The sequence below is a fragment of the Triticum urartu genome, chromosome 1 (genome assembly GCF_003073215.2).
Source record: "Triticum urartu cultivar G1812 chromosome 1, Tu2.1, whole genome shotgun sequence".
NCBI classification, from domain to species: Eukaryota; Viridiplantae; Streptophyta; class Magnoliopsida; order Poales; family Poaceae; genus Triticum; species Triticum urartu.
In genome coordinates this window covers 43,777,201-43,802,589 of record NC_053022.1, presented here as the reverse complement: position 1 = coordinate 43,802,589, position 25,389 = coordinate 43,777,201, and positions in this window count along the sequence as shown.

The following is a 25,389-nucleotide window of genomic DNA, read 5'->3' as shown; positions in this document are numbered from 1 at the left end:
CCACAGCCACAGCAACACGGTCCCTCGTCGAGCTCCGTGTTTTCTCCACAGCCACAGCAGCACGGTCCCTCGTCGAGCTTCGTGTTTGAGCCAGAGCAGCCGTCACAACCAGCAGGTAAGTGTCTTCATTTTTATTGTTTTCAATATTAATTGAGGCGACCTCATTCTTCATGACTAAACGTTCCATCGTGCAGGAGACTATGGATATCATGCGTCTATGTCAGCATCACATGATACGTGGGGGAGTGATCAACATCCCGAGGAGAACATACATGCTCAGATGTCGCAGCACACCCAGTGGATGAACATGTATTCGAATCCTCCACCAGGCCCCACACAGGATACACAGCATGACCAGGGAGAGTCTGAAATTCCTCCTCGTAACATTAGGCCACCTAACAGGTTTGGATGGTCGCCGCTTCCAGATCCGCCTCCCCGCCAGGCCAGACGTCGTCACTGACGCTTCCATCTATCAGTAGAGACATGACCACTTATGTCTATTCTATGTATGAGACAAATGACTATGTACTTATGTATGAGACATATGCCTACTCTATTTTAGTACTCTGTTATCCGAACTACAACATCATATTTGGATAGAACATAATGCTCGTACAACAAGACAGTATAAACAACTAGATAGAACTACATCTAAATTAACGGTACATACGACTAAACTTACAACACCCTTCATAAAAACTACATGAAGTCATCATCATCATCCTCCGTCGATGCAGAACTCTTGCCCTTCGAGGATGCAGAACTCTTACCCTTGGACGATGCAAAACTCTTGCTCTTTGACGATGCAGAACCCGGAAGCGGCGGCATGAAGATATCATCTTCGTCCTCGCTCTCCTCAGTCCATAAAAATGGATGCTTTTCTGCAGTCCTTCTGAAAGTTTCACTCTCCGGCTCCACTACCTTCTTCCACCTTGCATGCAACCTAAGAAGTTCTATACGTGCCTCCTCATAGGTCCTTTCAGGCCACCCAGACATACGTAATTCGTGAGCCAACTCATTCATTATGGTGTCACTACCGGTGAGTTCGTCCCATGGAACTATCCTATTGTCCATCCTGAAATCGGTAGCTAGCCTCAGAAGAGTCCTGCTCATCTCAGGGTGAAAACTACGATCAAAAGGATAATGGGACATCTCAACTACACTGCACTGGAATGCTTATCCTCCTCTGTCTGAAGGGGGTTTTATAGGTAGGGATGAGAAAATGGCGGGAAAGAACGACTGTGGTATGGCGGGAAACGATTGGCGGGAAACGGGTGGCGGGAAAGAGCTGGCGCGAACATATGGCGGGAAACGGGTTGCGGGAAAGAGTTGGCGCGAACATATGGCGGGAAAGAGTTGGCGCGAACATATGGCGGGAAAATATTATGGGCAAAGGGTTGCACGAAATACGTCGTAGTTTATAAAAAAATCCAGGGAGTGTTCGGGAAAAAATGGTGGCATGCACCAGTCGGCCCACAGCAGGCCAATTAGTCCCTGTCGGCCCGCAGCTGGCCAATTAGTCGCTGTCGGCCCACAGCAGGCCAATTAGGCTCTGTTGGCCCACTACTGGCCGACTGGACCTGAACTGGTGGCCGACAGGCCAATCGGCCAGCAGCTAGCTGATAGGGTCTCAGTCGGCCTGCTGTGGGCCGACTAGGTCCACTCGGCCTACTACGGGCCGATGGTGTATTATTTTGGAAAATTATTTTTTGAGCATAATATTTGTGCAAATTAATAAAAAAAATGTATTATTTAAAAAAAATTAGCCACAATATGATGGAAAATAGACCCAGGGGGCATAGGTTTCACTAGTGGCTTCTCTCAAGATAGCAAATTCTACGGTGGGTGAACGAATTACTGTCGAGCAACTGATAGAAAAGTGCATAGTTATGAGAATATCTAGGCATGATCATGTATATAGGCATCACGTCTGCGACAAGTAGACCGAAACGATTCTACATCTACTACTATTACTCCACACATCGACCGCTATCCATCATGCATCTAGAGTATTAAGTTCATAAGAACAGAGTAACGCATTAACCAAGATGACATGATGTAGAGGGATAAACTCAAGCAATATGATATAACCCCATTTTTATCCTCGATGGCAACAATACAATACGTGCCTTGCTGCCCCTGCTGTCACTGGGAAAGGACACCGCAAGATTGAACCCAAAGCTAAGCACTTCTCCCATTGCAAGAAAGATCAATCTAGTAGGCCAAACCAAACTGATAATTTGAAGAGACTTGCAAAGATATTAAATCATGCATAAAAGAATTCAGAGAATAATCAAATATTGTTCATAGATAATCTTGATCATAAACCCACAATTCATTGGATCTCGACAAACACACTGCAAAAAGGATTACATCGAATAGATCTCCAAGAGAGTTGAGGAGAACTTTGTATTGATATCCAAAGAGAGAGAAGAAACCATCTAGCTAATAACTATGGACCCGAAGGTCTCTGGTAAACTACTCACACATCATCGGAGAGGCTATGGTGTTGATGTAGAAGCCCTCCGTGATCGATTCCCCCTCCAGCGGAGCGCCGAAAAAGGCCCCAAGATGGGATCTCATGGGTATAGAAGGTTGCAGCGGTGGAAATAGGGTTTTGTGGTGCTCTTAGATGTTTTCGGGGTATATAGGTATATATATAGGAGGAAGAAGTACGTCGGTGGAGCTGCGAGGGGCCCACGAGGGTGGGGGGTGCGCCTACCCCCCTAGGCGCGCCCTCCTACCTCGTGGCCTCCTCGCTTCTTTCTTGACGTCCACTCCAAGTCTCCTAGATCACGTTTGTTCTAAAAAAAACTCTCCCGAAGGTTTCATTCCGTTTGGATTCCGTTTGATATTCCTTTTCTGCGAAACACTAAAATAGGCAAAAAAAACAGCAATTTGCACTGGGCCTTTGGTTAGTAGGTTAGTCCCAAAAATAATATAAAAATGTATATTAAACAGCCAAAACAGATAATATAATAGCATGGAACAATCAAAAATTATAGATACGTTGGAGACATATCAGAGGTCAGTTACTATCGAAAGTTGCTGATCTTATAAATCATGCTAATGGTGAATGGGACGAATCACTTGTAAACCAAACATTTTGGCCCGTTGATTCAAGAAGGATTCTTGCAATTCCACTCCCAGCTTATGACATGACTGATTTTATTGCATGGAATTTGACAAACACAGATATCTTTTCGGTGAGATTAGCATACCACATAGAATGGAACTGCCAATTTGGTAGTAGAACGAAAATAAGTAATGGTATAGGTGCAACTATTGACAATCCTATCTGGAAGACCCTTTGGACCATGAGATGTCCATCTAAGATAAAAATTAATGTCTGGAGGACTCTGCATGGAGCATTGCCATGCGAGCTGTTTTAGCTGATAGACATATAAAAACCCCTCCACAATGCCCAGCTTGCAACCTAAGCGCCGAGACCATAAAACATATGTTATTTGAGTGCAAGAAGGCCAAAGATGTGTGGACGATATGATTAGTGAAGCTTGTAGCCATGAGGGTGCTGGGGAATCTATTTTGGAAGAATTGATATGCGCACCTGAAGAAGCAGTAGTGGTTCTTGGCCAAGAAAGTTTTCATGAAATAGTAGCAACAACAGTTTGGTACTTGTGGTGGGAACGCCGTAAACTCATGCATGGAGAACAGCTACAATCAGTAATACAGATTAGTATGGCAGTCGGAGTTCTACCAAGCAACTACTGACGAGCAAGTCTACCAAAGGCTAGGCAAAAAAGTGATGGGTGGTCGAAACCAATGCATAACTATGTCAAGTTGAATATTGATGCAGGTTTTGATGTTGATTCACTTATAGGGACTTTTGGTGTTGTTTTGAGAGATAGTAAAGGTGAGTTTGCGGCAGCTGCAAATAACAAAGTTGAGGCTTGCTTGGATGCCCTCATAGCGGAGACAATGGCGCTAAGATTTGGCTTACATTTAGCGCAAACTGTTGGTTGCAACCGGCTAGTCGTCAACTCCGACAATGTTAATGTTATTAGCACCATACTCGAAGGAGGTTTCTATGTAGATGTGGGAGCTTCTATCTTTGATAAGTGCTATCATATGTTGACAAACTTTGTTCATGTCATATTCGAGCACTGTCCATGGAAGGATAACACAGTGGCTCATGAATTAGCCCGTATTGCTAGATATGATAATCCTAGTATTTGGTTAGATGAACCCCCTCATGGTTTAATTCCGTTTCTTGTCAATGATGTATCTTTGATTACCAATGAATAAAGAGGGGGTTTTAATCGTCAAAAAAAATCTTGTAAGCTGGCGCAATCACCCCACCACCCAGCCAGATCTGGGAAATTACAACCTTTTCCTCATTTTTATCCTTTTCCTTTTTCACCTTTTTCTTTTACGTTTTCCTTTCTTATTTTTTTTATTTTTCTTCTTCCTGGTGTGATGAAGTGTTTGTAAATACGTAAACTTTTTCTTCAAATTGATGAACTTTTCATTAAATCAGATTAAAAATTTCAAATTTGATGATTTTTTTAATTTGGATGAATTTTTTGAAAATCTATGAACTTTTTTCAAGTTCAATCATTTTTTTTAAATCCACAAATTTTTTATCTTTCTTTGTGATATTTTTTTCAAATTTATAAAGTTTATTGCAAAATCATGAGATTTTTTTTTCAAAATCCATGAACATTTTAAACTCACGATTTGTTTCGTTTTTTCATTCTGTTTTTTTAGAAACATTCTCGCTCTAATGGGCAGGTCCACCAGGGTAGACGCGTGGGCGCCAGAGAGGTTAGCGCCTGAAGTGCCTAATAGGAGCTCTCCAGCCCGATAGGGACCGCATCCGTAATCCTTGCTCCCGCTGTGTACTTTTGGGCCGGCCAACCAGCCATCTTCTGGTTTTGGGAAGTTTCAGCCCGAACACTATTTTTCCATATTTTTTCTTTCGCTTTTCTCCTTTTTTTGTGTCTTTGTATATCTATATTTTTTTTGCTTATCCTTTGTTTTTTGTCTTTCATTTTTTCTTTTCAAATTCGTGAACATTTTTTGAATATTCAAACATTTTCCTAATAGGCGTGAACATTTATTGAAATTTAAAATTTGTTCATCAAACACCAAAAGTGTTGATCATATTTTTTAAATATTAACTAATTCAAAAAACGATCTTACCTTCTAAATTTTTTCATCAGATACAAAATATATTCATAAAGAGTTTAGTTTGTTGTTGATAAAAATAAAAATAAATGTTGATTAAAAACATGTTCATTATTTCATGTTTTTTTTACATTTTCTGAATTCGTGAATGTTTTTTTTGCGTTAGAGAGCATTTTCTGAAATTCTAACCTCTTTTTGAAATCCCGATCACTTTAAAATAAACCAAAAAAATTGAAGAAGAAAAAAATGAAGCCCCGCCCAACCCTGGGCCGGCCCAATATCTTGCGTGGCTGAGCCAGGGGTGCCCCTTATATCTCACAGTCAGCAGGGGAAAACCCTATTTGCCGCTCTCTGCGGCAAACAGTCGGTGCAATTCCTAAACTACGCCTGCCCCCTTTAGGTGTCTACACAATTGGGCGCACACCCTACCGCCGCACTGGGCCAGCCCATTTTCATTTTTTGCTGTTTTAAAACGCAAAACATGTTTCCTAGCTAGGGCGTGATTCGAACTGGCGATCTCGCTAGTGCATTCGCGCTGCCGTAACCACTCGGCCAACTCACTTATTCCTTGCTGAAACCTTCTTCATGTGGCCAGCGACGCTAAAGTGACAAATGTAATTAGGTATGACATTAGTGGTAAGACAAATAAAATTAGTTACGTACAGCTTAGCTAAGCCTAAAAAGTTTTCCTTCAGTAAATGGGGTGGGGGGCAATGGCCCCCTCGGAAGTACACATAGCTCCGCTATTGTTTTTAATGTATCCACCAATGTGACGATACACTTGTTCATCCCAAGCCACCGAGGTACGGATGCAAACAAAAGTTCTGCCTCTAAATTGTCTCTTGCCACACCAATTTTAAAAAGACTCTCTTTACCAGGCAACCCGATAGTTCTAATTGCAGTGCTTTCCACAGCCGTGGGAATAAGTTTGATCTTGTTCACTATGTGGACCCGTTTGAATTCATTTAAGTTATTATTCATCGTCCCTGCCCTAGTCGGCGGGATTACGGTGCTCACTACATATGCAGTTACCACGGTTAGTTTGCTAGCTGTGCAATTTTAAATTTTGGAGTTAAATGTAGGAGGGAGCGGGGGCTTCAGCGAGTGCGAGCGCACTGGGCTGTATACGTGGGTAGTGTCATACGCTATGAGTGAGATCGACGGGGAGGGAGGAAAGAATGAATGGTAAGCAAGTGTGTAGGAAGGGAGCGGGAGAGTTGATCGGTGGACTTACGCTCGTACTACGTAGGTGGGCGTCCGCATGGTCGATTCATTTGGCCATTTGCATTTGATGAAGGAAGAGTGTACCTGTGGTGGGGCTCCATGACATATGTGGACCTGGACAATGGCGATGACACGCATGGTGTTACAGTAACTTAGTCGCCACATGACCATATCAACATAATAACCATCGATTTACACCAAAATGACACTCTTTGTTAAGATTATGGTAGGCTAGGATTTGTTAAAATTGATTGTATTCTTTCTTATACTATTCCTACCTTATCTCTAGGCGAGGCTTGTTGCCTTATACGATTCCTACCTTATCTTTAGAAGAGGCTTTTTGCCTTATACAATTCCTACCTTATCTCTAGGAGCTCTACTTAATAAATATTTGAACCCACTTGTAATAAATGTCTCAATGTGTCAACTGTTTGTAATTGTATGTACAAGATACACATCACTGTTTGTTTGGTCTTTCAATTTGTATTGCATGCCCAAAGTTGTAAATTTAAAAGAATCGAATGATCTTGTGCACGTGTATAGTAATAGTTATCTTTAGCAATTTAAAAGGATCCCATCAAGTTACTGAATTGCATAATAATGCCACCTTGTGTGTGTTAAAACTGAAACTTTTGGCCTCACTTCTCTCTCTCTCTCTCTCTCTCTCTCTCTCTCTCTTTCAGTCGTTCTCTCTCAGATTTATAGAGCCGCACTTAAATTATTAACTAAACCTTTCCCTCTGATTTTGATATTAATATGAAACTGTACTTGCTGATTGTTTAAATGCTACTGTTGCTGATTCTGCAACTACTACTGTTTTGGCATAGTATAATTTTGTCTATTTAGTAGAGATTTTTGAATGAATTTTCAAATTACCACGGCCTGATTGATGGGCCTGTGATGGTACATAATTTTGAATATTTAATTCACCCGGAGCAGGGAGCTAGCATTGTTGGCAGCTCTGCTTTTGGCCGATGTAGTTTTTGTGCTGATGCGTAGTACTCTGTTTGAGGGGGGCATGCAAAGACTAGGTAGTGCTTTTGAGTTTTGCATGGAGGTAAATACAACACGGGTCTTAGAACTTGTATGTGGCAGTCACTTTGTGTATAAAGTTGTAAAATACGTGTTTACGGTCATTAAACTTGCGAGACCGTTCAAATACAGTCACTCTCCTCGTACGTGGGCGTATCCATCGACGTGAGCGTTGCACAGGCCTGCTGCCAGTGACACATGGACGCATTTTCGCATAAAAACCCTTCTTTTCTTTTTTGTGCAAAAAAAGTCAACCACCGGTGGGACCTACCTGTTAGGAGGAGTGATAATTTATCTAAAAATGTATGAACGGCCAAGTCTCGAACCCCCGTACCACAATAGATGTCGCAGTTACTGCACCACAAGTCTGTATACAACTATCAATGATAATTATCTTAATCTAAAAAACAAAAGCGCTCGTCAAGCAAAAATAGGCTGTGGTCCGCGCGACCCATTTTACACTTGTTTATTTTTTTCAGAAATTTGAAGATATTGTGTAAAGTATAATGCAAATAATAAGATAACTTCCAAGTATTGTTCATGTATTATTCTAAACTAATATTTATGAATTATAAAAATGTTTGCATAATAATAACACAAATAGTTTTAAAATATTCATAATTACAAAAATGTTCATTTTCTAGAAACATTTATAGCTAAAAAATATATTTATCATTACACCTGTCCGTTTTATTTTATAAACTAGATGTTGCCCTGCGCATTGCAGCAGCAACCTTGTTACAAATGAATGGATATGTGGTAGAAAACTAAAATTAATGCAAAAACAAATATAAACGTCTCTTACATGAATTAATTCCCTGGAAACAAATTCATGCATGAGGTTGGTGGAAAAAGTAACTTATGACTCCATGCATGACTTAATGATGTTGCATTGTTGCATGGAGAGGAAAATTATATAGTGGGTTGTACCTTTTTAGGAATAGAGGACTCGTGTATCATAAAAAAAAGTTCATGTATTTTTTCAAACAATATTTATGAATAATAAAAGTGTTTGTATAATTATAATACTAGTGATTTTTAAAAGTAAATTCATAAACACTATTTTAATTATACAAGCATTTCAATAATTATACGCGCATTTTGTATAGTTCAATGTTTGTATAGTTTAAAATATTCATACTTTAAAATCTAAATTGTTGGTATGAATATTTAATCGTATCAAATATTTAAATTATAATTTTGTTGAATAAAATTCATGAGTAAAAAATATACACAAGTTAACATTTAAATTGTATTAACTAAATATTTTTTGTTTTAAAAGAATGTTTAATGTTTATACAAGATTATTTATGCAATTCAAAATATGTACATGCGTTAAAACACTACATGACATTTGTAAAAAAGTTTAAACACTGTGAAAAATATTTGTGTAAATTAAAACATGTACATCGCATTAAAAAAATGTTGACACATTTGAAAAAAAAATATTCGTGTAGTTTACACAATGTACAATTATATTCGCATAGTTAAAAAAAACTGTTTGTGTGGTCTTTTTAATGCTTGAACATAGTTTGAATTACACAAACATTTTTTTAAATGGCACGTACTTACATAGAACAAGAGTGATAAAAACATATACATTGTTTGTCCCTAAACTACATCATATGTCGCTGTTGCGCTTGCACTGCTTATGGTTATTAGATTGATTTCTTCATTAAAAAATTCGGTCTGTGCTAATAGGATATATAAGGTAGTCGTGCTAAGTAACATTAGTAACATTTAGGTACTGTTGGCGTGGTGGTTATCCAAGCGATTGAAATCACCTGCCCCGCTTTTTTGCCTTTTTTATTTAAGGGGCTTCCTACGGAAATAAAAAAATCAAAGGCTTTTCTACAAATCTATCATACGAGAATATTTACAGTGGCTGACAGCGGGCCCGTGCCACGCTGACGTCGGTGGATACGCATGCGTACGGTGAGAGTGACTGTATTTGAACGGCCTCGCAAATTTAGTGATCACAAACACGTATTTTGCAATTTATGCACCAAAGTGACCGCCGCGTGCAAGTTCTAAGACCCCTAGTGTATTTACCTCATGATAAAATAACAAACCAAGGTATGTTATATGTGTGTTTCAGAGCTTTTTTTGGGGGTTGGGGGGGGGGGGTTGGTGCATCATTAATTTGCAACTTGTTCTCGACCCTCTAACCCAGCTACACGTCCTTTTTTTGCGGGGGTAAAGGAGATTTTCATTACTCACGGGGGCCTCTCAGCCACAACCAAGTTTACAATGAAGTCTAACCCCGAGTACAACCACACTGCGGTTCGGGGGGTACTACGGCCATAAGCAGCAAGTTCATGGCTAACCTTATTCTGCGAACGACGATAAAGAGTAAAAGAAATCTCCCTATCCTCAATTGAGGCCAAGCTTTTAATCTCCAGCTGGATCAGGAAGCAATGTACTGATCTATCATCGGAATTTGCTATGATCAGCGACACTGCCTCAGAACTATCTAGTTCTACCAAAATTGGCAGCGTCGTCCGGTGGAGGGCTAGCTCCAGCCCCTCTCTACACGCCGCGAACTCGGCGCCCAGCGCGTTACCACAAGTACGGAGTTCACGGCAAGCGCTAAAAATGATGTTTCCTTGAGTGTCCCGGAGGATCATCCCACCTACTGCCATACATGTAGCCGGTATGAAGCTTCCGTCTGTGTTCAACTTGGTCCATCCTGTAGCAGGAGCGACCCAGCTCAGCTCCTCTTTAGCTAGGGCGCTGGCTGTATGTGCTAGTGGCGCAACATTGATCACCATTTTCCCCTTCATAACATCACCATTGGGGTACTGCTTGAGGCATAATAAAGAGCTGATATATCCATGTAGGAACCGCCGAGAGGACTCAGTTGGAGGTGGCCGTTTTTCATGCGTGATCTCATTCCGCACGTGCCAGGTGATCATCAGTACGATCATACGCGTCGTCTCGTCCAAAGGCTCAAGGAGGGTGAACAACCATTCTGGCCCCGTGTTGCGAATGGATTCAACCCTCGGGATGACCCAATCTAGTGCCATGGCATGCCAAAGTTCCTTCGCAAGGGGGCACCTGCACATCGCATGGAACCCATCCTCTCGTTTCACACCACAAATAGGGCATATGTCAGAAAGCTCAAGATGACGTGAGAATTTATTTGCCCAAGTAGCTAGAGAGTTGGTCACAATCCGCCAAGCAAACACGCGTACCTTCGGGGGAGCAGGGCAGCCCCATATGGTCTTCCAGATGGCGCGACGACCATCCGATGCCCTTTTTGACACACAAATGTGTCAACCTATTTGCAAGTCCATTTTCTACACACATGTTCGACACAGTTTTATGCCTTACAAGAAAAGTGAAATACTTCTATTAGTACTAAAAAAGAAAGAAATATATGGATCACCCTTTTTTCTCTTTCTCCTATGTGACTAAGCCCTACAATTCATTTTAAATTTGAAAGTTTAACTAGCACAAATGCACGTACGTTGCAACGGGAGAGAAAATTGATGCATCGCTTGTGCTCGTGCGTTTCAACAAGAGAGAAAACTGGGCTATAATTAAATTGAGAATCATATATGCAAACATAAAACACATATGTTTCATATGAAGAAAACACCTGTTCATGAAAATGTACACCAGTGCAGTACAACAATATCAAAATGGTTTATCGAGAATTCAAAACAACGAACTATGATAAAATAGTGGAATCCTAGAATCCCAATGCGTAGCACGGTAGAACCCTACGCCTAGAATTCAAAACAACGTACTATGATAAAATAGTGGAATCCTAGAATCCCAATGCGTAGCACGGTAGAACCCTAAGCCCAGGGTGCAGCCAACTTTGGCGGTTCCGCCGTCCGAGTATTGATAGTGTTTGTTTTAGAACTGCTGGTGGTGCCGCAATTAGCATCTCTTAGCAATTTTTTCATCGAGACATTTTTTTTCATCACTTATGATCTGTTGGAGGTGTATTTTAGCCTCAAGTGAGGAAAGAATGCAGTTTCTTAGCCCAACTATGCTTTTAGGGGGCTGCCGTTCAAGATATAACCAATTTTAGGGCCATGCTTATAACATTATCTTAGGCCTCGTCTCTTTAGGTATTTTATTATTGTACCTATCCATGCAGGCATGCAACACAAAGTATGTTGAATATAATTTAAGGCATCATGCAACATGCATTCCTTTGATTACGGTGAATCCGCTTAATTTGGCCACACCGTGCCAAAAAGTGCTTGCAGCTACCGAGCTCCATGGCTCTTGATATTTGAAATTTTTGAAAAACACACTTCGGTTGCTAAAAAAATCTTAAATCAAATACGTAAATACAAACACACATTCCTAAGGCCCAGTACAAATCTGAAAAAGAAATACTTTTTTATTTTGAGAAATACAAAAAAGAGAAATTTCTGACAAAAATGGCACCGCTTTTCTCTTATACATTGTCAGAAATTTGTTTTTATTTCTATAGCCCAAAACAAAGCGAGATTTATACCAAAACTTGCCACGGGCATTCGGAATGTGTATATGTGCCCTCAGGAAAAAATTCATATTTTTTTGAAACTTCCAAAACACGAATTTCAAAATGTTTAAATAGAGAGCAATGGCCTTCTTCCTACCATGCGCTCTTCTTCATAATTCTTCCTAGTTCCCTATATGGACGAATCCATTTAATTTGCCTGCACCGTGCGACAGCCTTCCTAATTGCTTTAATTATGGGTGAATGCCTTAATTTATGGATGCCATATTTTAAAGAATAAAATCGGACGTCATATGCGGGAGCCTTCCTTCCTTTTCTTCATATTTCTCGTGGGTTGGCCCACTTAACCCCTAAGGCCCAGCGCCCCCACTACTCACTCTAACCCTAGCCCGATCCCCCAGCCTCCCGATCCCATCTCTTCCCAGCGCCGTCACAAACGGAGGGGTAGTGCCCAACACGCCTCGATCCCGCTCGCCGCCACCCTCGGGCATTCGTCACTCCGGCGAGGCCGCCACCCCTCCGACCTCCACCATCATCCGTTCGCTGCCTCCTTTCTTCCATGCTCGTCCTCTTCTCGTTCTTCGCCCGGACGCGCACCTCCTGCTGCGTCTGCCCATGGGGCCGCTGCACGGCTCTGAAGGAAATATGCCCTAGAGGCAATAATAAAGTTATTATTTATTTCCTTATATCATGATAAATGTTTATTATTCATGCTAGAATTGTATTAACCAGAAACATAATACATGTGTGAATACATAGACAAACAGTATGTCACTAGTATGCCTCTACTTGACTAGCTCATTGATCAAAGATGGTTAAGTTTCCTAACCATAGACAAAGAGTTGTCATTTGATTAATGAGATCACATCATTAGGAGAATGATGTGATTGACTTGACCCATTCCGTTAGCTTAGCACACGATCGTTTCGTATGTTGCTATTGCTTTCTTCATGACTTATACATGTTCCTATGACTATGAGATTATGCAACTCCCATTTACCGGAGGAACACTTTGTGTGCTACCAAACGTCACAACGTAACTGGGTGATTATAAAGGTGCTCTACAGGTGTCTCCGAAGGTACTTGTTGAATTGGCGTATTTTGAGATTTGGATTTGTCACTCCGATTGTCGGAGAGGTATCTCTGGGCCCTCTCAGTAATGCACATCACTTAAGCCTTGCAAGCATTGCAACTAATGAGTTAGTTGCGGGATGATGTATTACGAAACGAGTAAAGAGACTTGCCGGTAACGAGATTGAAACTAGGTATTGAGATACCGACGATCGAATCTCGGGCAAGTAACATACCGATGACAAAGGGGACAACATATGTTATTATGCGGTCTGACCGATAAAGATCTTCGTACAATATGTGGAAGCCAATATGAGCATCCAGGTTCCGCTATTGGTTATTGACCGGAGACGTGTCTCAGTCATCTCTACATAGTTCTCGAACCCATAGGGTCCGCACGCTTAACGTTTCGATGGCAGTTATATTATGAGTTTATATGTTTTGATTTACCGAAGGTTGTTCGGAGGCCTGGATATGATCACGGACATGACGAGGAGTCTCAAAATGGTCGAGACATTAAGATTGATATATTGGAAGCCTATGTTTGGATATCGGAAGTGTTCCGGGTGAAATCAGGATTTTACCGGAGTACCAGGAGGTTACTGGACCCCCGGGAGGTTAATGGGCCTTAGTGGGCCTTTATGGAGAAGAGGAGAGGCGGCCAGGGCTGGGCCGCGTGGCCCTCCCCCCTAGTCCGAATAGGACAAGGAGAGGGGGGCGGCGCCCCCCCTTCCTTCCTCTCTCCCTCCTCTTTCCCCCTCCCAAGTCCTAATCCAACTAGGAAAGGGGGGAATCCTACTCCCGGTGGGAGTAGGACTCCTCCTGGCGCGCCCTCTCTCCTGGCCGGCCGCACCCCCTTGCTCCTTCATATACAGGGGCAGGGGGGCACCCTAGACACACAACAATTAATCGTTTGATCTTTCAGCCGTGTGCGGTGCCCCCCTCCACCATAGTCCACCTCGATAATACTGTAGCAGTGCTTAGGCGAAGCCCTGTGTCGGTAGAACATCACCATCGTCACCACGCCATCGTGCTGACCAAACTCTCCCTCAACACTCGGCTGGATCAGAGTTCGAGGGACGTCATCAGGCTGAACGTGTGCTGAACTCGGAGGTGCCGTACGTTCGGTACTTGATCGGTCGAATCGTGAAGACGTACGACTACATCAACCGCGTTATGCTAACGCTTCCGCTTTCGGTCTACGAGGGTACGTGGACAACACTCTCCCCTCTCGTTGCTATGCATCACCATGATATTGCGTGTGCGTAGGAATTTTTTTGAAATTACTACGTTCCCCAACAGTGGCATCCGAGCCTGGTTTTATGCGTAGATGTTATATGCACGAGTAGAACACAAGTGAGTTGTGGGCGATATAACTCATACTGCTTACCAGCATGTTATACTTTGGTTCGGCGGTATTGTTGGATGAAGCGGCCCGGACCGACATTACGCATACGCTTACGCGAGACTGGTTCTACCGACGTGCTTTGCACACAGGTGGCTGGCGGGTGTCAGTTTCTCCAACTTTAGTTGAACCGAGTGTGTCTACGCCCAGTCCTTGAGAAGGTTAAAACAACACTAACTTGATGAACTATCGTTGTGGTTTTGATGCGTAGGTAAGAACAGTTCTTTCTCAGCCCGTAGCAGCCACGTAAAACTTGCAACAATAAAGTAGAGGACGTCTAACTTATTTTTGCGGGGCATGTTGTGATGTGATATGGTCAAGACATGATGAGATATAAGTTGTTGTATGAGATGATCATGTTTTGTTGAAGTTATCGGCAACTGGCAAAAGCCTTATGGTTGTCTTTCTATTGCATAAGATGCAAGCGCCAAATAATTGCTTTACTTTATCGCTATGCGATAGCAATAGTTGCAAGAGCAATAGTTGGCAAGACGACCATGTGACGACACATTGATATAGATCGAGATGATGGAGATCATGGTGTCATGCCGGTGACAATGGAGATCATGACGATGCTTTGGAGATGGAGATCAAAGGCACAAGATGATGATGGCCATATCATGTCACATATTATGATTGCATATGATGTTTATCTTTTATACATCTTATCTTGCTTAGTTCGGTGGTAGCTTTATAAGATGATCTCTCACTAAATTTCAAGGTATAAGTGCTCTACCTGAGTATGCACCGTTGCGAAAGTTCTTCGTACTGAGACACCACGACGATCGGGTGTGATAGGCTCTACATTCAAATACAATGGGTGCAAAATAGTTGCACACGCGGAATACTCAGGTTAAACTTGACGAGCCTAGCATATGCAGATATGGCCTCGGAACACTGAGACCGAAAGGTCGAGCGTGAATCATATAGAAGATATGATCAACATAGTGATGTTCACCATTGAAAACTACTCCATCTCACGTGATGATCGGACATGGTTTAGTTGATTTGGATTACGTGATCACTTAGATGATTAGAGGGATGTCTATCTAAGTGGGAGTTCTTAAGTAATATGATTAATTGAACTTAAATTTATCATGAACTTAGTACCTGATAGTATCTTGCTTGTCTATGTTGATTGTAGATAGATGGTCCGTGTTGTTGTTCCGTTGAATTTAATGCATTCCTTGAGAAAGCAAAGTTGAAAGATGATGGTAGCAATTACACGGACTGGGTCCGTAACTTGAGGATTATCCTCATTACTGCTCAGAAGAATTACGTCCTGGAAGCACCGCTGAGTGCCAGGCCTGCTGTTGATGCAACTGACGATGTTAAGAACGTCTGGCAGAGCAAAGCTGATGACTACTCAATAGTTCAATGTGCCATGCTTTACGGCTTAGGACCGAGACTTCAACGACGTTTTGAACGTCATGGAGCATATGAGATGTTCCAGGAGTTGAAGTTAATATTTCAAAAGAATGTCTGGATTGAGAGATATGAAGTCTCCAATAAGTTCTATAGCTGCAAGATGGAGGAGAATAGTTCTGTCAGTGAGCATATACTCAAGATGTCTGGGTACTGCAATCACTTTATTCGACTGGGAGTTAATCTTCTGGATGATGGCGTCATTGACAGAATTCTCCAATCACTGCCACCAAGCTACAAGAGCTTCGTGATGAACTATAATATGCAAGGGATGGATAAGACAATTCCCGAGCTCTTCGCAATGCTAAAGGCAGTGGAGGTAGAAATCAAGAAGGAGCATCAAGTGTTGATGGTCAATAAGACCACCAGTTTCAAGAAAAAGGGCAAAGAAAAGAAGAAGGGGAACTTCAAAAAGAACAACAAGCAAGTTTCTCCTCAGGAGAAGAAACCAAATCTGGACCTAAGCCTGAGACTGAGTGCTTCTATGATGTCTCTTGCTGATTTACCGCTATCGTTTTGGGGTTATGCTTTAGAGACGACCGCATTCACGTTAAATAGGGCACCATCGAAATCCGTTGAGGCGACGCCTTATGAACTGTGGTTTGGTAAGAAACCAAAGTTGTTGTTTCTGGAAGTTTGGGGCTGCGATGCTTATGTGAAAAAGCTTCAATCTGATAAGCTCGAACCCAAATCGAAGAAATGTGTCTTCATAGGATACCCAAAGGAGACTGTTGGGTACACCTTCTATCACAGATCCGAAGGCAAGACTTTTGTTGCTAAATTTGGAGTTTTTCTAGATAAGGAGTTTCTCTCGAAAGAAGTGAGTGGGAGGAAAGTAGAACTTGATGAGGTAACTGTATCTGCTCCCTTATTGGAAAGTAGTTCATCACAGAAACCGGTTTCTGCAACACCTACACCAATTAGTGAGAAAGTTAATGATGATGATCATGAAACTTTAGATCAAGTTGTTACTGAACCTCGTAGGTCAACCAGAGTAAGATCCACACCAGAGTGGTACGGTAATCCTGTTCTGGAAGTTATGTTACTAGACCATGACGAACCTACGAACTATGAAGAAGCGATGGTGAGCCCGGATTCCGCAAAATGGATTGAGGCCATGAAATCTGAGATGGGATCCATGTATGAGAATAAAGTGTGGACTTTGGTTGACTTGCCCGGTGATCGGCAAGCAATTGAGAATAAATGGATATTCAAGAAGAAGACTGACGCTGACGGTAATGTTACTGTCTATAAAGCTCGACTTGTTGCAAAAGGTTTTCGACAAGTTCAAGGGATTAACTACGATGAGACCTTCTCACCCGTAGCGATGCTTAAGTCTGTCTCAATCATGTTAGCAATTGCCGCATTTTATGATTATGAAATTTGGCAAATGGATGTCAAAACTGCATTCCTGAATGGATTTCTGGAAGAAGAGTTGTATATGATACAACCGGAAGGTTTTGTCGATCCAAAGGGAGGTAACAAAGTGTGCAAGCTCCAGCGATCCATTTATGGACTGGTGCAAGCCTCTCGGAGTTGGAATCAATGCTTTGATAGTGTGATCAAAGCATTTGATTTTGTACAGACTTTTGGAGAAGCCTGTATTTACAAGAAAGTGAGTGGGAGCTCTGTAGTATTTCTAATATTATATGTGGATGACATATTGTTGATTGGAAATGATATAGAATTTCTGGATAGCATAAAGGGATACTTGAATAAGAGTTTTTCAATGAAAGATCTCGGTGAAGCTGCTTACAAAGTTTTGAAGAAGTTCAAAATGGATCAGGCAAAGAAAGGATTCTTGCCTATGTTACAAGGTGAGAAGTTGAGTAAGACTCAATGCCCGACCACTACAGAAGATATGAAAGATGTCCTATGCTTCAGCCATAGGCTCTATCATGTATGCAATGCTGTGTACCAGACCTGATGTGTGCCTTGCTATTAGTTTAGCAGGGAGGTACCAAAGTAATCCAGGAGTGGATCACTGGACAACTGTCAAGAACATCCTGAAATACCTGAAAAGGACTAAGGATATGTTTCTCATTTATGAAGGTGACAAAGAGCTCATCGTAAATGGTTACGTTGATGCAAGCTTTGACACTGATCCAGACGATTCTAAATCGCAAACCGGATATGTGTTTACATTGAACGGTGGAGCTGTCAGTTGGTGCAGTTCTAAACAAAGCGTCGTGGCAGGATCTACGTGTGAAGCGGAGTGCATAGCTGCTTTGGAAGCAGCAAATGAAGGAGTCTGGATGAAGGAGTTAATATCCGATCTAGGTGTCATACCTAGTGCATCGGGTCCAATGAAAATCTTTTGTGACAATACTGGTGCAATTGCCTTGGCGAAGGAATCCAGATTTCACAAGAGAACCAAGCACATCAAGAGATGCTTCAATTCCATCCGGGATTTAGTCCAGGTGGGAGACATAGAAATTTGCAAGATACATACGGATCTGAATGTTGCAGACCCGTTGACTAAGCCTCTTCCACGAGCAAAACATGATCAGCACCAAGGCTCCATGGGTGTTAGAATCATTACTGTGTAATCTAGATTATTGACTCTAGTGCAAGTGGGAGACTGAAGGAAATATGCCCTAGAGGCAATAATAAAGTTATTATTTATTTCCTTATATCATGATAAATGTTTATTATTCATGCTGGAATTGTATTAACCGGAAACATGATACGTCTCCAACGTATCTATAATTTTTGATTGCTCCATGCTATATTATCTACTGTTTTAGACATTATTGGGCTTTATTATCCACTTTTATATTATTTTTGGGACTAACCTATTAACTGGAGGCCCACCCCAGAATTGTTGTTTTTTTGCCTGTTTTAGGGTTTCGAAGAAGAGGAATATCAAACGGAGTCCAAACGGAATGAAACCTTCGGGAACGTGATTTTCTCAATAGATAAGACCCGGGAGACTTGGACCCTACGTCAAGGCACGTAATAGGAGGCCACGAGGTAGGGGGACGCGCCCTACCCTACCAGGCGCGCCCCCACCCTCGTGGGCCCCCTGTTGCTCCACCGACGTACTTCTTCCTCCTATATATATCCACGTACCCTCAAACGATCAAAGTAGGAGTCAAAACCCTAATTCCACCACCGTAACTTTCTGTATCCACGAGATCCCATCTTGGGGCATGTTCCAGAGCTCCGCCGGAGGCTGCATCGATCACGGAGGGCTTCTACATCAACACCATAGCCCCTCCGATGAAGTGTGAGTAGTTCATCTCAGACCTACGGGTCCATAGTTAGTAGCTAGATGGCTTCTTCTCTCTTTTTGGATCTTAATACAATGTTCTCCCCCTCTCTTGTGGAGATCTATTCGATGTAATCTTCTTTTTGCGGTGTGTTTGTTGAGACCGATGAATTGTGGGTTTATGATCAAGTTTATCTATGAACAATATTTGAATCTTCTCTGAATTATTTTATGTATGATTGGTTATCTTTGCAAGTCTCTTCGAATTATCAGTTTGGTTTGGCCTACTAGATTTATCTTTCTTGCAATGGGAGAAGTGCTTAGCTTTGGGTTCAATCTTGTGGTGTCCTTTCCCGGTGATAGTAAGGGCAGCAAGGCACGTATTGTATTGTTGCCATCGAGGATAACAAGATGGGGTTTTCTTCATATTGCACGAGTCTATCCCTCTACATCATGTCATCTTGCTTAAGGCGTTACTCTGTTTTTAACTTAATACTCTAGATGCATGCTGGATAGCGGTCGATGAGTGGAGTAATAATAGTAGATGCAGGCAGGAGTCGGTCTACTTGTCTCGGACGTGATGCCTATATACATGATCATGCCTAGATATTCTCATAACTATGCTCAATTCTGTCAATTGCTCAACAGTAATTTGTTCATCCACCGTAGAATACTTATGATCTCGAGAGAAGCCACTAGTGAAACCTATGGGCCCCGGGTCTATCTTTATCATATTGTTCTCCTACTACTTTGCTATTTACTTTGCCTTTATTTTATTTTGCATATTTATCATAAAAATACCAAAAATATTATCTTTATCATATCTATCAGATCTCACTCTCGTAAGTGGCCTCATAGGGATTGACAACCCCTATTTGCGTTGGTTGCGAGGATTTATTTGTTTTGTGCAGGTACGAGGGACTCGCGCGTAGCCTCCTACTGGATTGATACCTTGGTTCTTAAAAATTGAGGGAAATACTTACGCTACTTTGCTGCATCATCCCTTCCTCTTCGGGGAAAACCAATGCAGTGCTCAAGAGGTAGCAAAACATAATACATGTGTGAATACATAGACAAACAGTATGTCACTAGTATGCCTCTACTTGACTAGCTCATTGATCAAAGATGGTTAAGTTTCCTAACCATAGACAAAGAGTTGTTATTTGATTAATGACATCACATCATTAGGAGAATGATGTGATTTACTTGACCCATTCTGTTAGCTTAGCACATGATCGTTTAGTATGTTGCTATTGCTTTCTTCATGACTTATACATGTTCCTATGACTATGAGATTATGCAACTCCCGTTTACCGGAGGAACACTTTGTGTGCTACCAAACGTCACAACGTAACTGGGTGATTATAGAGGTGCTCTACAGGTGTCTCCGAAGGTACTTGTTGAATTGGCGTATTTCGAGATTAGGATTTGTCACTCCGATTGTCGGAGAGGTATCTCTGAGCCCTCTTGGTAATGCACATCACTTAAGCCTTGCAAGCATTGCAACTAATGAGTTAGTTGCGGGATGATGTATTATGGAACAAGTAAAGAGACTTGCCGGTAACGAGATTGAAACTAGGTTTTGAGATACCGACGATCGAATCTCGGGCAAGTAACATACCGATGACAAAGGGAACAACATATGTTGTTATGCGGTCTGACCTACAAAGATCTTCGTAGAATATGCGGGAGCCAATATGAGCATCCAGGTTCCGCTATTTGTTATTGACCGGAGACGTGTCTCGGTCATGTCTACATAGTTCTCGAACCCGTAGGGTCCGCACGCTTAACGTTTCGATGATAGTTATATTATGAGTTTATATGTTTTGATGTACCGAAGGTTGTTCGGAGCCCCGGATATGATCACGGACATGACGAGGAGTCTCAAAATGGTCGAGACATGAAGATTGATATATTGGAAGCCTATGTTTGGATATCGAAAGTGTTCCGACTGAAACCGGGATTTTACCGGAGTACCGAGAGGTTACCGGAACCCCCGGGGAGGTTAATGGGCCTTAGTGGGCCTTTACGGAGAAGAGGAGAGGCGGCCAGGGCTGGGCCGCGCGCCCCTCCCCCCTAGTCCGAATAGGACAAGGAGAGGGGGGCGGCGCCCCCCCCCCCTTCCTTCCTCTCTCCCTCCTCTTCCCCCCTCCCAAGTCCTAATCCAACTAGTCGTCAACCCGTGCACTTGCACGGGCTAGAGATTTTAAGAACGAACTAATCAGAGCTTCCCTAATATTTGTACAAATCGAACTTTATGTGCACAAACATTTCAACAGTGTCCAGTAGTCCGTCGGAGCCAAGTGACATTCAAAATGCCGCCTATGGGAAATAAAAAATACTTGTCACATGGATCAAAATACATATATACGGTCATTAATTCGTGGCTTGACAGGTTAGTTAGATGGAACCCACTTGCACCCAATGTCCATCAGTAGTTAAATTGTTTGCTCCAGTTTTCACTCCGATGGATCAACCATCTACAATATATAACATCATTTTTCCTGTTCCTGAAGCAGTCATACATGACCATTTGAAATCAAATTTATGAAAAAAATTATAGAAAGTTCATTGTTATGTGTTATAGGAAATAGAAAATGAGTGCCATGGTACAATATGTGTGCTCAGATAGAACATTTACTCACAACATACCCATTAAAAAAAATCAAGAACTTCATAAATAAAAATCTTTATCTAGAACATCGTAAATGACTTGGCCGATATCCTTAAAATTGTCTCCCATAACTGTACATTTTATGTGTGACACAATCACACAAAGACATGGAATAACTCTTAACAAAAAGAAGGTATGGGAAAAATCCATCAGCTTGACAGCAAACTTTAAACTCAACTAAGCTGGATGCGTGGTTTCGGAGGATTTGCCTTTTGCCAACATAGTCATGAGCTAAACTCCTTTGTGGAGAAAAATATATAAAAAAAACTACATAGTGAGTAAATAAAAAAAATCCCTAGTGAAGGACAAAGATGCGAGAGCAAGCCTTAAAAAATATACAAAGATTATGTATTACTTCAGTAATATTCAATCATAGATGAAACGGGGGACTCTTGAAATGAAGTTCATGTTAATATGACTCGTGTAATCACAAAGTTGGACCATCTGTATGAAGATTATTTCGATCGTAAACTGTAGAAATATAAAGGATCCCAAAATAACAAAATAGTTGAATCATTAGCGAGTTGAGGGCGGAATGGTGCCGATCAGCCATAATAATTACCAAACATTAGACTGAACATAACTACCTACGAAGACATCAAGAGACTGTAGTCAGACAGAATATTTGAATAAAAGAAAACAATCAATAGTGTTGCTTCCGAATTTCGAAGGATCACCCAGTTTTATGTTGCATGCAAGCCCGCATATCAACTATAAATCTTTGCAATTTGGATAGAGGCAAGATGATGTTAGGTGCACTTTAATTATATAGTGGAACCATCAGTATAAAAACTTATGAGACGAATTAAGCTAATTATGCATGCATGCATGCAGCTCCACGCTGACCTGTTTGCTTCCTTCTCCACTATGATCCTTGACCCTGAACCACACAGCCATATACCACCCTACATAGCTTTTCCTCAGTCAATGTGCCATGAGAAATAAGAGTAAAAGAAAGGAGAATGTGTTCAACTGTTCATGAGTTTTCACATCCTTCAAATATGTAAGATTATACACAGATTGTTTTCATAATTTAATTCCTTTAAAATCCAAGATTAATTACCCGCGCACATCGAATAGTTATCAGAATGATGTGCAAGTGTAGTGCCTGCACATAGTAGCAGCCGAGTTGGTAGAAAGAGCTTCAATTGCCATCTCGAAATAACAAACTATATATATAGCAGTCAATTTGTTGAAAAGATAAAAGATTGGAGCTGGCTTAGATTGCAACCAATGTTCAACATTTAATTATACTAAAATAAAGAAAATTCGGTCCTATTTAGAGATAAAATAACTATAATGAGATATCTACTTTTGTAAACAAAAAAAAGGATCCTCGAGCTTAGCCTACATGTTGTGGTTAGAGTCTCTAATGCAATGGACGCGTATATAAGAATACAACGACGGTGAGAGCTGTAGTGACTGGAGAGGCGAAGCCAGGACAGAGTTAGTCGGACCTAGGGTGGTGAGGGGGGGAGTCAGAGGTGGTTCTTAATTTATGATTTCCCTGTATAATAAAAAACACTATGATTTTCTCTATATAAATTTCTCTACATTAACTTCACATTTATGCCAAAATTGGTGTAGCCTTACATTTTTTTCTTATAAACATTAAAGAATATCATTTCAAGCCATTGTGTAAGATTGCCTAGTTTGCAAGAAAACATATGTCGGAATAAACTAAATAGTACCTCATTCTCTTGGTTAGGCGAGTAACCGAATATAGAGGTTTGCTGAATGGTAATACAAAAAGAGAACTTGAGTAAATTCTAGCTAAAGGAGAATGCCTGAGATGATTTCTCATATGTAAGATAGACCCGAAGTAGTTTAGTATTTGCGTTTTTCATGCTTTCATGTCCATAGGCAGTGCCCTGTATTTAAGCATGTATGGTGATATAGGTGTATAGCAGGGGGACAAATAAGGTGTCGTGAGTTGTGACTGCATTAGTTCATTTTATATTCATAGTGGAACGCAAAATTCTTAAATTAATATAATGATGATATGAACATAGAATGAAAACAATTCCAATAACTAAAGCACAATCTTTTTTCTCACACTGGCCTGGATGCATTCTGTCGTTGGCCGCAGATTCTAAAGTATGTTATCTCTGTTTTGTTCAACAACCTGGAAGGATTCTTCTCACAGTGGTCTTAATTCGCCGATGTCTGCACCATCTACATGGGCATGTCAGCATCCAGTCGTTGTTTGTCTACCACATGTCTTGCGACATTCAAGTTGTTGCCATAGAGTCGGCACCAGCTTCTCGAGCTTCCCATGGGACACGGAGACATCCCTTTGTTGACAATAGCTTTGCACGCGAACTAACATGTATCCATTTCCGACTGCGGCTTCCAACTCAAACCTGTTGTCATACATCATATCAACGACACTTAGCCTGGTATGGTAATAGAACTCTCCTGCAAAAGTAGCAACGAAAAAGTCATCCTCATACAAATAAGTCAAATTATATCATTGATGTTTCAGTGCAGTTCTCAAAACTGTAATGGCTCTGTATAAACTTAAGTGACATTAAGAATATCAGGGGCAAGGAACTAACAATCAAGGTTGTGTGACCGAGACTTTGGGATGCAATAGTTCAGGTCAGGCTCATGTATTACCAAATAATTAAAAAAGAGGAAATCACCTAACAAAAAAAGAGGAAGTTAAAACTAATTGAGGATTCCTATGGCCAACAAATAGGAAGAGTAGACACTACTCGCTAGTATTACCCCCAGCCACTCCTTGCTTCTACCCATGCTTGATGTGTCTCCTGCGGCATCTGAACCGCCATCGCACATTGCCCCGCCTGGACTGTAAGATATCTGAAACCACCATCATGTTGTGCCGCCTGGAGTGTATGATATATGAAACCGCAGCGGCGGCGTTCCTATGACAGTGAAGAAGGATGCACAATTGAGGGGGCATGTTCCAGATTTGATTAGGGACACCATAAAGATTACACACCTATAGTTTGGCGTGAAAAATTCATCAAATCAACTGCTAGTGTGACATTCTACTCTACCACAACAATCATCAGATCTTGTATTTGAATAAAGTAGTACTGTTTCAATATCTCGTACATATTGACTCTCACAGAAATAATTGGATGTTTATACAATAAGGTTGATACTACCAATAATCAAGACATGAGCGCAGTTATAGCATATATATAAATTCTATTTCGATCTCCAAGCAATCCTAGGGGCTAATCAGCCATTGAGGGCTGTGTAATCTCAAGCAAACTCAATCCAACAAAGTTGATGGCGTTACCTGCTGATCGCCAAGAGCCCAGGACCAAGCCAAACTCTGTTGGAGAGAGAAAGTTGGTGGTGTGGTAGCATGATTCCTGGAACTGGTCCGATGTCGAGGCCAGCTATGATGCATTTCTTCTTGGAAGGCGCCTTGTCAGATTGGAAGTCCTCGGCAAGATTCGACCCTACTTGGAGAGTACCTAACGTAAGCGGCAAGAAAGGAGGCGGTCAAGGAAAAGAGATTGAAACGTGCCCTATTTTGCGGGTATAATATATCCTTCTGTTTTTATTTTGCGTGAAAGCATTGAGCTGCAAAAAAAAACCGTACATTTTTTAGGGATAAAACGTGAAGCATTGCCCTGCAACAAAACGTGAAAGCACTGTGGGCCAGCTTTTGTTTCCGGTGTCTATGGGCCTTCCGATCTTTATTTTCTTTAGCCAAACTGAGCATAATACCCGGATTACCCGGATTAATCTACACCGTA